Genomic DNA, 13,148 nt, shown 5'->3' with positions numbered 1-13,148 from the left:
TTTGTTTTCAAAAAAAAAATAAAAAAATAAAAAAAAATGTTTTTAAAAATATATTTTTTCTTCAGAATTTTTAAGAATGAATTCTAGTGTTTCATAAAGCATGTTTAAGCGTGGTTGGCTGTAAAGCCACGACTATAGGGCACGTTAGGCATGTCATGTCTGAGTTACATACTAAAGCTTGGCTGGCTATTAAGCCATGCCTGACCCTTTGATTGGAGCTTTAGACTAAAGAACATAAGATTCCTGGAATTCATATTAAAAATTTTGGAATCCTTATTTTTCTTTCTCAAAATGATTTTCGAAAAAATTAAAAGAAAATACAAAAAAAATATTCATAAAATCATAAAAATCAAAAATATTTTTGTGTTTCTTGTTTGAGTCTTGAGTCATGTTATAAGTTTGGTGTCAATTGCATGTTCATCTTGCATTTTTTCGAAAAATTCATGCATTCATAGTGTTCTTCATGATCTTCAAGTTGTTCTTGGTAAGTCTTCTTGTTTGATCTTTGCATTTGCATGTTTTGTGTCTTTTCTTGTTTTTCATATGCATTCCTGAATTCTTTATGTCTAAGCATTAAAGAATTCTAAGTTTGGTGTCTTGCATGTTTTCTTTGCATTAAAAATTTTTCAAAAATGTGTTCTTGATGTTCATCATGATCTTCATAGTGTTCTTAGTGTTCATCTTGACATTCATAGCATTCTTGCATGCATTCATTGTTTTGATCCATAACTTTCATGCATTGCATCATTTTTCTTGTTTTTCTCTCTCATCATAAAAATTCAAAAATCAAAAAAATATCTTTCCCTTTTTCTCTCTTAAAATTTCGAAAATTAGATTTGACTTTTTCAAAAATTTTTAAAATCTAGTTGTTTTTATGAGTCAAATCAAATTTTCAATTTAAAAATCTTATCTTTTTCAAAATCTTTTTCAAAAATCAAATCTTTTTCATTTTTCTTAGTTATTTTTGAAATTATAAAAATATTTTTCAAAAATCTTTTTCTTAATTTTATCTCATAATTTTCGAAAATAACATCATCAATTAATGTTTTGATTCAAAAATTTTAAGTTTGTTACTTACTTGTTAAGAAAGATTCAAACTTTAAGTTCTAGAATCATATCTTGTGATTTCTTGTGAATCAAGTCATTAATTGTGATATTTAAAAATCAAATCTTTTTCAAAAACTAATTTCAATCATATCTTTTCAAAAATATCTTCTTATCTTACCTTTTTCAAAAATTTGATTTCAAAATATCTTTTCTAACTTCTTATCTTCTTATCTTTTCAAAATTGATTTTCAAAATTTGTTTCAACTAACTAACTAACTTTTTGTTTGTTTCCTACCTTTTTTAAAACTACCTAACTAACTCTCTCTCTCTAATTTTCGAAAATATCTTCCCTCTTTTTCAAAATTTCTTTTTAATTAACTAATTATTTTAATTTTGATTTTAATTTTTGAAAAATCACTAATCTTTTTCAAAAAAAAAAACTATTTTAGAAAATCACTAACTCCTTTTCAAAAATAATTTTCAAAAATTCTCCTTCTCTCTCATCTCCTTCTGTTTATTCATCTACTAACATCTCTTCCTCACATCACTCACCAAATTCGAACCCCCTCTTCCATCTGTGTTCGAATTTTTTCTTCTTCACCCCTATTCCTTTTCTTCTTCTACTAACAATAAGGAACCTCTTTACTGTGACATAGAGGATTCCTCTTCTTTTCTTTTTCTCTTCTCTTTCTTATGAGCAGGGACAAAGAAAAAAGCATTCTTGTTGAAGCTGATCCAGAACCTGAAAGGACTCTGAAGAGAAAACTAAAAGAAGCTAAATTACAACAATCCAGTGACAACCTTATTGAAAATTTCAAACAAGTAAAGGAGATGGCAGCCGAACCCAACAACAATAATGCAAGGAGAATTCTTGGTGACTTTACTGCACCTAATTCCAATTTACATGGAAGAAGCATCTCCATTCCTACCATTGGAGCAAACAATTTTGAGCTGAAACCTCAGCTAGTTTCTCTGATGCAGCAGAACTGCAAGTTTCATGGACTTCCATCTGAAGATCCTTTTCAGTTCTTAACTGAATTCTTGCAGATCTGTGATACTGTTAAGACTAATGGAGTAGATCCTGAAGTCTACAGGCTCATGCTTTTCCCTTTTGCTGTAAGAGACAGAGCTAGAATATGGTTGGACTCTCAACCCAAAGACAGCCTGAACTCTTGGGATAAGCTGGTCACGGCTTTCTTAGCCAAGTTCTTTCCTCCTCAAAAGCTGAGCAAGCTTAGAGCTGATGTTCAAATCTTCAGACAGAAAGAAGGTGAATCCCTCTATGAAGCTTAGGAAAGATACAAGAAGCTGACCAAAAAGTGTCCTTCTGACATGCTTTCAGAATGGACCATCCTGGATATATTCTATGATGGTTTATCTGAGCTATCAAAAATGTCATTGGATACTTCTGCAGGTGGATCCATTCACCTAAAGAAAATGCCTGCAAAAGCTCAAGAACTCATTGACATGGTTGCTAATAACCAGTTTATGTACACTTCTGAGAGGAATCCTGTGAGTAATGGGACGCCTATGAAGAAGGGAGTTCTTGAAATTGATACTCTGAATGCCATATTGGCTCAGAACAAAATATTGACTCAGCAAGTCAATATGATTTCTCAGAGTCTGAATGGAATGCAAGCAGCATCCAACAGTACTCAAGAGGCATCTTCTGAGGAAGAAGCTTATGATCCTGAGAACCCTGCAATAGCAGAGTTAAAATACATGGGTGAACCATATGGAAACACCTACAATCCATCATGGAGAAATCACCCAAATCTCTCATGGAAGGATCAAAAGCCTCGACAAGGCTTTAATAATGGTGGAAGAAACAGGTTTAGCAATAGCAAGCCTTTTTTATCATCCACTCAGCAACAGACAGAGAATTCTGAGCAGAATCTATCTAGCTTAGCAAATTTAGTCTCTGATCTATCTAAGGCCACTGTGAGTTTCATGAATGAAACAAGGTCTTCCATTAGAAATTTGGAAGCACAAGTGGGCCAGCTGAGTAAAAGGATCACTGAAATCCCTCCTAGTACTCTCCCAAGCAATACAGAAGAGAATCCAAAAGGAGAGTGCAAGGCCATTGACATAAGCACCATGGCCGAACCTATAAGGGAAGGAGAGGACGTGAATCCCAAGGAGGAAGACCTCCTGGGACGTCCAGTGATCAATAAGGAGCTTCCCTCTGAGGAACCTAAGGAATCTGAGACTCATCTAGAGACTATAGAGATTCCATTGAACCTCCTTATGCCATTCATGAGCTCTGATGAGTATTCCTCTTCTAAAGAGAATGAGGATGTTACTGAAGAGCAAGCTGCCAAGTTCCTTGGTGCAATCATGAAGCTAAATGCCAAATTATTTGGTATTGAGACTTGGGAAAATGAACCTCCCTTGTTCACCAATGAACTAAGTGATCTGGATCAACTGACATTGCCTCAGAAGAGACAGGATCCTGGAAAGTTCATAATACCTTGTACCATAGGCACCATGATCTTTAAGGCTCTGTGTGACCTTGGTTCAGGGATAAACCTCATGCCCCTCTCTGTAATAGAGAAACTGGGAATCTATGGGGTGCAAGCTGCTAAAATCTCATTAGAGATGGCAGACAATTCAAGAAAACAGGCTTATGGACAAGTAGAGAACGTGTTAGTAAAGGTTGAAGGCCTTTACATCCCTGCTGATTTCATAGTCCTGGATACTGGAAAGGAAGAGGATGAATCCATCATCCTAGGAAGACCTTTCCTAGCCACAGCAAGAGCTGTGATTGATGTGGACAGAGGAGAATTGATCCTTCAATTAAATAAGGACAACCTTGTGTTTACAACTCAAGGATCTCTCTCTGCATCCATGGAAAGGAAGCAGAAAAAGCTTCTCTCAAAGCAGAGTCAACCAAAGCCCCCACAGTCAAACTCTAAGTTTGATGTTGGGAGGCCACAACCAAACTCTAAGTTTGGTGTCAAACCCCCATATCCAAACTCTAAGTTTGGTGTTGGGAGGTCTCAACAAAGCTCTGCACATCTGTGAGGCTCCATGAGAGCCCACTGTCAAGCTATTGACATTAAAGAAGCGCTTGTTGGGAGGCAACCCAATGTTTATTTATCTAATTTTGTTTTTGTTTTTCATGTTTTCTTAGGTTCATGATCATGTGGAATCACAAAATAAATGAAAAATTTAGAAACAGAATCAAAAACAGCGGAAGAAAAATCACACCCTGGAGGAAGCACCTGTCTGGCGTTCAACGCCAGAACAGAGCATGGTTCTGGCGCTGAACTCCCAAAATGGGCAGTATCTGGGCGCTGAACGCCCAAAATGGGCAGCATCTGGGCGCTGAACGCCAGAATTGCACCCTGGAGAAGAGCTGGCGCTGAACGCCCAGAACAAGCATGGTTCTGGCATTCAACGCCAGAGATGGGCAACAAATGGGCGTTGAACGCCCAAAATGGGCACCAACCTGGCGCTGAACACCCAGAGTTGTGTGCAAGGGCATTTTACATGCCTAATTTGGTGCAAGGTTGTAATTCCTTGAACACCTCAGGATCTGTGGACCCCACAGGATCATCTCAGGATCTGTGAATCTCACAGGATCCCCACCCACCTCACCCTCTCTCTCTCCATTCATGGTCATCCCTTCTGTTTTCCATTCACCACTCACATCCATAGACACATCCCTCTATCTCCTCCATCTCTTCTTCTTCTTCATCTATTCTTTCTTCTCTTGCTCGAGGGCGAGCAATATTCTAAGTTTGGTGTGGTAAAAGCATAAGCTTTTTTTTTCCATTACCGTTAATGGCACCTAAGGCCAGAGAAACCTCAAGAAAGAGGAAAGGGAAGACAAATGCTTCCACCTCTGAGCCATGGGAGATGGAAAGATTCATCTCACAAGCCCATCACTAAGAAAAGGATGGAGCAAACAAGAGAGCACATTCATGAATCTCAACAGGCACATGAAGAAGCTCATCATCAAGAAATCCCTGAGATACATCAAGGGATGCACTTGCCTCCACAGAATTTTTGGGAGCAAATCAACACCTCCCTAGGAGAATTAAGTTCCAACATGGGACAATTAAGGGTGGAACATCAAGAACACTCCATCATCCTTCATGAAATTAGAGAAGATCAAAAAGCAATGAGGGAGGAGCAACAAAGAAAAGAAAGAGACATAGAAGAGCTCAAGGACATCATTGGTTCCTCAAGAAAGAAATGCACCCATCACTAAGGTGGACTCATTCCTTATTCTTACTTTCCCTGTTTTTCATTTTCTATGTTAAGTGCTTATCTATGTTTGTGTCTTCATTACATGATCATTAGTAGTTAGTAACTATGTCTTAAAGTTATGAATGTCCTATGAATCCATCACCTCTCTTAAATGAAAAATGTTTTAATTCAAAAGAACAAGAAGTACATGAGTTTTGAATTTATCCTTGAACTTAGCTTAATTATATTGATGTGGTGACAATGCTTCTTGTTTTCTGAATGAATGCTTGAACAGTGCATATGTCTTTTGAAGTTGTTGTTTAAGAATGTTAAATATGTTGGCTCTTGAAAGAATGATGACAAGGAGACATGTTATTTGATAATCTGAAAAATCATAAAAATGATTCTTGAAGCAAGAAAAAGCAGCAAAGAACAAAGCTTGCAGGAAAAAAAATAGGCAAAAAAAAATAGAAAGAAAAAGAAAAAGCAAGCAGAAAAAGCCAAAAGCTCTTAAAACCAAGAGGCAAGAGCAAAAAACCAATAACCCTTAAAACCAAAAGGCAAGGGCAAATAAAAAGGATCCCAAGGCTTTGAGCATCAGTGGATAGGAGGGCCTAAAGGAATAAAATCCTGGTCTAAGCGGCTAAACCGAGCTGTCCCTAACCATGTGCTTGTGGCGTGTAGGTGTCAAGTGAAAACTTGAGACTGAGTGGTTAAAGTCAAGGTCCAAAGCAAAAAAAAAAGAGTGTGCTTAAGAACCCTGGACACCTCTAATTGGGGACTTTAGCAAAGCTGAGTCACAATCTGAAAAGGTTCACCCAATTATGTGTCTGTGGCATTTATGTATCCGGTGGTAATACTGGAAAACAAAGTGCTTAGGGCCACGGCCAAGACTCATAAAGTAGCTGTGTTCAAGAATCATCATACTGAAATAGGAGAATCAATAACACTATCTGAACCTCAATGGATAAAGTGAGATGCTAAAACTATTCAAGAGGCAAAAAGCTATAAGTCCCGCTCATTTGATTGGAGCTATGTTTCATTGATAGTTTGGAATTTATAGTATATTCTCTTCTTTTTATCCTATTTGATTTTTAGTTGCTTGGGGACAAGCAACAATTTAAGTTTGGTGTTGTGATGAGCGGATAATTTATACGCTTTTTGGCATTGTTTTTAGTATGTTTTTAGTAGAATCTAGTTACTTTTAGGGATGTTTTTATTAGTTTTTATGTTAAATTCATATTTCTAGACTTTACTATGAGTTTGTGTATTTTTCTATGATTTCAGGTATTTTCTGGCTGAAATTGAGGGACTTGAGCAAAAATCAGATTCAGAGGTTGAAGAAGGACTGCTGATGCTGTTGGATTCTGACCTCCCTGCACTCAAAGTAGATTTTCTGGAGCTGCAGAACTCAAAATGGTACGCTTCCAATTGCGTTGAAAAGTAGACATCCAGGGCTTTCCAGCAATATATAATAGTCCATACTTTGGCCGAGTTTAGATGACGTAAAAGGGCGTTGAATGCCAGTTCTACGCTGCTGTCTGGAGTTAAACGCCAGAAACACGTCACAAGCCAGAGTTGAACGCCAGAAATACGTTACAAACTGGCGTTCAACTCCAAGATTGACCTCTACACGTGTAACATTCAAGCTCAGCCCAAGCACACACCAAGTGGGCCCCGGAAGTGGATTTATACATCAATTACTTACTTCTGTAAACCCTAGTAACTAGTTTAGTATAAATAGGACTTTTTACTATTGCATTAGACATCTTATGATCATATTTTTATCATGTGATCTCGTTTTGGGGGCTGGCCATTCAGCCATGCCTGGACCTTTCACTTATGTATTTTTAACGGTAGAGTTTCTACACTCCATAGATTAAGGTGTGGAGCTCTGCTGTTCCTCAAAGATTAATGCAAAGTACTACTATTTTTTTATTCAACTCAACTTATTCCGCTTCTAAGATATTCATTCGCACTTCAACCCGAATGTGATGAACGTGACAATCATCATCATTCCCCCACGAACGCGTGCCTGACAACCACTTCCGTTCCACCTTAGATTGAATGAGTATCTCTTGGATCTCTTAATCAGAATCTTCGTGGTATAAGCTAGATTGATGGCGGCATTCATGAGAGTCCGGAAAGTCTAAACCTTATCTGTGGTATTCCGAGTAGGACTCTGGGATTGAATGACTGTGACAAACTTCAAACTCGTGAGTGCTGGGCGTAGTGACAGACGCAAAAGGAGGGTGAATCCTATTCCAGCATGATCGAGAACCTCAGATGATTAGCCGTGCTGTGACAGAGCATTTGGACCATTTTCACAAGAGGATGGGATGCAGCCATTGACAAAGGTGATGCCTCCAGACGATTAGCCATGCAGTGACAGCGCATCGGACCATTTTCCAGAGAGGATAAAAAGTAGCCATTGACAACGGTGATGTCCTTACATAAAGCCAGCCATGGAAAGGAGTAAGACTGATTGGATGAAGACAGCAGGAAAGCAGAGGTTCAGAGGAACGAAAGCATCTCTATACACTTATCTGAAATTCTCACCAATGATATACATAAGTGTTTCTATCCTTATTTTCTATCTATTTATTATTTATGTTCGAAAACTCCATAACTATTTTATATCCACCTGACTGAGATTTACAAGATGACCATAGCTTGCTTCATACCAACAATCTCCGTGGGATCGACCGTTACTCACGTAAGGTTTATTACTTGGACGACCCAGTGCACTTGCTGGTTAGTTGTATCGAAGTTGTGAATGAAAAATGATTTATTAAGACGTGCGTACAGAGTTTTTGGCGCCGTTGCCTGAGATCACAATTTCGTGCACCAATTACATAGCCCAAAGGGCATCCTTCTGTAGGCGAAAACTCCAAATGGACATGTGAAGAAAGTCTTTTCTTGATCCTTAGGATCCACCACTATTTGATTGTATCCAGAATACCTATCCAAGAAGCAATAATAGGCATGGCCGGCCAATATTTCCAGCATCTGATCAATGAATGGGAGATGAAAGCTATCTTTCCTTGTAGCATCATTTAATCTTCTATAATCTATACACATCCTCCATCCAGTCACTGTCCTAGTGGGGATCAACTCATTCTTCTCATTAGTGATGACTGTCATTCCTCCTTTTTTTGGTACAACTTGAACCGGGCTCACCCATGAGCTGTCAAAGATTGGAAAGATTATCCCAGCATTCTATAACTTCATGACCTCTTTTTGAACTACCTCCTTCATGGTTGGGTTGAACCATCTTTGGGGTTGAACTACAGGCTTTGATTCTTCTTCCAACAAAATTTTGTGCATACAAATGGCTGGGCTAATGCCTTTGATGTCTTCAATTGTCCACCCCAAGGCTGTTTTGTGAGCTTTCAGCACTTCAATTAACCTTGCTTCTTCTTCTATATTCAAGGAGGAGTTAATGATCACTGGCAGGGCCTCTTCTTCTCCAAAAAACACATATTTGAGGTGAGGGGGAAGGGGCTTCAACTCCTGTTTTGGCTTCTCTTTCTCCTTATCTTTAATGGAGATTTCTACCACTTTCTCTTCTTGTTCCTCCTCCACTTCTTCTCCATGTTGCTCTTGACAGGTGGCCTCTAACATTTCCTCAATCAGACTTTCTATCATATCTACTTTCATGTAGTTCTCTTGTTCAGGGGGGTGTTGCATTGATTTAAAAACATTAATGACCATTTGCTCATTGTGCACCCTGAAGATCATCTCTCCCTTCTCTACATCAATAATGGCTCTGATGCACGGAAAACTTGTCTCATAACAAATTTCCTTCGGCAAGTGTACCGAATTTGTCGTCAAGTAATAACTCACAAAAGAGTGAGGTTGAATCCCACAGAGATTAACGAATTAAGCAATCAATGGTTAATTGATTATCCTAGTTAGACGAATCAGATTTGAATGATGAGCAGCAGGAAGTGTAAATAACATGAATGTAAAGGAAAAATTATAAAGTGCAGAAAAGTAAAATAGCAAGAAAAGTAAATGTAAGAACTAAAAATAAAATGAACATTGGGATCAAGAGATATTGCAATCCTCAGGATCAAGTTCATTCTCATCTCTTCCTCAATCAATGCATTCATTGATCTCCTTGGCAATCTTAAGTGATCGAATTACAATTCCTTGTAATTCAATCTCTCAAATCTTGATCAATAGCCAATTCCTTGGTCAATTGCTCATGAGAAGAGATGAAGTATGGTCACTGATTATACCACATGCATTTCTCAACTCAAGTGTTGGAAGGATTATAGTCACATATCCATCCACACCCAATTTGGTCCAGCATGAGAAAGCATTTCTAGCATGATCTCTTCATTCCCCTTTCAAGGTTCAGAAGAGATCCAAGTATGAATAGTTTCTTTTCCAAGATAACTACCCAATTGGATGAAGATCGAAAGCTCTCTAGTAAAATCAAGAGGAAAGAAAGAAGAAGAAGAATAAGAACTACACTTAATCCATTGAATCACAATAGAGCTCTCTAACCCAATGTAAAGAGTTAGTTGATCATTGCTCTACAAAAATAAAAAAGAAAGAAAGTGCAGAAAAGTAAAGATGAAGATTTAAACTGAAATTGAAAATTCAACATTCATAAATGAAAATTACAACTAAAAGAAAGAGAAGGAAAAGTGTGTGAGGGGAGGGAGTCCAAAGACCCCTCTTCAATCCCCCATTCCAGGATATTTTCAATGTAAAGACTAAGGCCTTTATATAGGCTCTCCTAAATTACAAAATGAAATTAAAAGAAAATTACAATTAAATGAAAATTCCTATTCTAGATGCTTCTTGTGGTCTTGATTGGTTGACAATTGTGGGCTTGCTTGCTTGAGCTTTGAAGTGGATTTGAGAGAGAAGTGAGTCAAGTTGAGGTCCAGGTGCTAAAGTTAGTACTAAAGTTAGCCACACTAACGCTACAAGTGTGGCGTTAGTGCTAAAGTAATTGTGGCTAACGTTGCACTTGCTGCCCAGTTGGTGTTTTTGGGGCTTAAAATATGCCTATTGTTTGTGCTCCAATTTCATGCCCACTATAGAGCTCAATTGCTTTCTAACGCAACTGGAATCACCTCAATTGGACCTTTGTAGCTCATGTTATGCTCCTTTGAAGTGGACATGGTCACTGGCATAGTCGCTAGCGTTACTGGAAAACTTGAGTGCCAATAACGCTAGCGATCAGGGCTTCATTATTGCCAGTTTCTGGAGCTCAAACTTAGTGTCCACCCCATACTATTATATATTGTTGGAAAGCCCTGAATGTCTACTTTCCAATGCCTTTTTAAGCGCATCATTTGGAGCTGTACAACTCGAGTTACACTTCTTGGAAGGTGAAGAGGACAGCTGGCCTTACTACAGGTTGATACCATGTTCATCTTTGCATTTTCGGGGCAGGTTTTCTCCCTCAAATTTAGTGTCCATCATGTAGTGTCATATATGCTTAGAAAGCTCTGGAATCCTACTTTCCAATGCCACTAGAATCACCTTTTTTGGAGTTTTGTGGCTCAAGTTATTTATGTTTGAAGAAGGCATGGTCAGGCTGCCAGGTGGGACTTTTGCCCACGTTAACTACCACGTTAATCTAGTTAACGTGGAAGCTAACGTGGGTCTTTTTGTTTCGCAAACGTTATTGGAGATCACCTTTTCCACTAACGTTGGCATCTCCCTTTCCTTCCACGTTAGTTCCCACGTTAATCTAACTAACGTGGAGACTAACGTGGATCTTCTAGCCTTCGCAAACGTTAGTGGCACTCTCTTTTTCTACTAACATTGGCATATACCCCTTTCACAAGCGTTATTGGGGCTCACCTTCCCCATTAACGTTTCTTGGTGTCTTTTGTCCCTACGTTAAAGTTCACGTTAGCGTAGCTAATGTGACTCTTAACGTGGGTCTTCCTTGCTATCGTTCCATGCTCTCCTTCTTCAAAGTTAATGCCACTAACTTTTCTCACTAACGTTGGGGCTTTCCTTCCTTCCACGTTAGTGCCCACGTTAGTGTAACAAACGTAGCCACTAATGTGGCTCTTCTCTTCTTCTTTTGGCCTGAAATCAATCAAACAAAGTGCATCGAAGTCTTGCTCTTAATCATGGGATCATGCATCATCCAATTTATCATATAATTCATGCAAAATCCTCATGAAATTATGTAAAGTGCACAATGTATGCTTTAATCAAGATATAAGTGAATATCTACCCAAAACTAGCTTATTTCCTAAGAAAATGCATGAAACTACCTTAAAAACAGTAAAGAAAAGGTCAGTGAAACTGGCCAAAATGCCCTAGCATCACAACACCAAACTTAAAGCTTGCTTGTCCCTAAGCAAGTACTGGAACAAGAGAATGATGAATGGAATGCCAAGAGAAAATGAGTCATTCTTGTGGAAGTCATGTCCCTGGTTTTATGGTGGTTTCATGCATAGCAACTTAGGTTTATTCCTTCACTGGCTTTCAGACCTTTATCATGTCGTAGAATACTCACTTTGCTTGTATCCCATGAGACTTTTATTCATTGATCCCTTTTGTTTCTTGTCAATTCAGGGCTTATTTGTGTTCTTAGGCTAAGTCGCTTTGTAAGGGGGCAACTCTTTAAAATAAGCTTTCAGTCAACACTCCTGAACCAGTTGGTTCAAGGTGCTAGGTGTTGAAACACCCCTACGGACTTACTTCCTCAAGTCTCTCCCCCATACATACACACCACAGGCACATGGTTTGTTTATTTTCTTTTCTTGAGACCTTGGTGTCCAGCACCTCTTTAGGTTACTAAATGCTCTGTAGTGAGGGTTACTCTTGATAGTGGACTTTCAGCTGATAATCCTGAGTTAGTTAACCCAAGTTACCAAGTGATAAGGCACCCCTAAGAGCTTATTCATCCAAGTAAATCCCTCACACAGGAACACCACAGACACATGCCTCGAGATTAAAACCATTGGTGCCTAGCCTTATTGCTTACTCTTTTTTTCTTTTATTTTTTTCCACTTTCATTGTTCTTTCCCTTTTTCTTATTAGGATCTTATTATTTAGCTAGTCTCATGGGGTGTGTTCAAAGCATATGATTCAGGACAGATAGTTGTCTTCCCACCTTGTGGTTGAACCAACTTAGCTAACTTATGACCACACCACAAACTCAGGAACTTACTCCATAGTATGAACTCTACTCTGGTCTTTTATAAAACACTCATTCTCTTTTCATTTGATTTAAAATGGACAAGCATACTAGTAAGCAAAGTAAGGATGCAGTAATGACATTCAGACTAGAAAACATAGCCTTAATCAATAAAAAGTTTAAAAGACAGAATTGACATGCTTATTCACAAGGAGAAAGCACACATACATACAAAGAACATAGAAGACAATCATGCAAATTAAAGTGCTGGAAATAAGTAAGAGGAGAAAGGAACTTTACCACCTTGTATTTTATCTTCATTGTTGTTGCCCTTTTCCTCCTATTCTTCCCCTTCCCATACCAGACATAGAATGATTGCTTATACTCAAGCAACAATTAAAACAGTGGTGACGGGGTCCATGATGGATCATGAATGTCTTAGAATGAAGTGTGAGTATGCATGTGTTTCAGCAAGCAAGGTTAAGGATACAATAAAGACACAAGAGATACAAACAGAGACATTTTGATTGCATTAATAAGTGGTGTTGGCATGGTACTTTGCATGAAAGTTAAGTGGCAACACCAAACTTAGAGTGCAATCATATGCCAAATTATTGAAAGTAAACTAAGCAAAGCAAGGAAATGTTACCTACGGTTGGGTTGCCTCCCAACAAGCGCTCTTTTAATGTCATTAGCTTGACATGTTGTTCACGACTTTCTTCCTCTTCTTCCAGTTTGTTAAGAGGAATGACCTCAAGAGGAAAGAGGAGCCAGTTAATGCCCC

At 38.3% G+C, this 13,148-nt stretch overlaps 1 non-coding gene across 1 annotated transcript; it reads right to left on the bottom strand.

Moving 5' to 3' along the window:
• Positions 1-2,277: 2,277 nt before the first annotated feature.
• LOC148567909 (small nucleolar RNA R71) lies at positions 2,278-2,385 on the bottom strand. Its single transcript, XR_015882003.1, has one exon. It is a non-coding gene; the product is annotated as a small nucleolar RNA R71 (small nucleolar RNA).
• Between the last annotated feature and the right edge of the window lie 10,763 nt (positions 2,386-13,148).

This window comes from Arachis ipaensis, chromosome B4 (genome assembly GCF_059453495.1).
Source record: "Arachis ipaensis isolate K30076 ecotype BB chromosome B4, ASM5945349v1, whole genome shotgun sequence".
NCBI classification, from domain to species: Eukaryota; Viridiplantae; Streptophyta; class Magnoliopsida; order Fabales; family Fabaceae; genus Arachis; species Arachis ipaensis.
Note: the sequence above shows the minus strand (reverse complement) of the source record. Positions and strands in the feature narration are given on the sequence as shown.